This window comes from Haliaeetus leucocephalus, unplaced genomic scaffold (genome assembly GCF_000737465.1).
Source record: "Haliaeetus leucocephalus isolate CR32 unplaced genomic scaffold, Haliaeetus_leucocephalus-4.0 Scaffold840, whole genome shotgun sequence".
NCBI lineage: Eukaryota > Metazoa > Chordata > Aves > Accipitriformes > Accipitridae > Haliaeetus > Haliaeetus leucocephalus.
This window is the reverse complement of record NW_010973276.1, coordinates 3,347,795-3,348,084: the sequence shown is the minus strand read 5'-3', so window position 1 is coordinate 3,348,084 and position 290 is coordinate 3,347,795.

Sequence of the window (290 nt, the reverse complement as noted above, 5' to 3'; positions counted from 1 at the left end):
GGGACGGGACCGGGGAGGGCACCACAAAGGCGGGGACGGTCCCTGCGTGGGTACGGCAGTCGCCCGAGACGTGTCCTAAAAGTTGAGCGGTTCTGCTTACACGGGGGGGATTGGGTTCAGCGCCGGCTGCCCAGCGTCAGGTTTTAAACCCAGGCGCAGTTTTGGAGGATTCCTCTAAAGAGTGGGGAATTAACGTAGCAAACACTGGAAAATAAATCTTCTAATATGTGGAGTTGCGGTTAATTACTGCGTTTAGTTAAGCACGCTGTTTTACATACACTTGGTTTTGC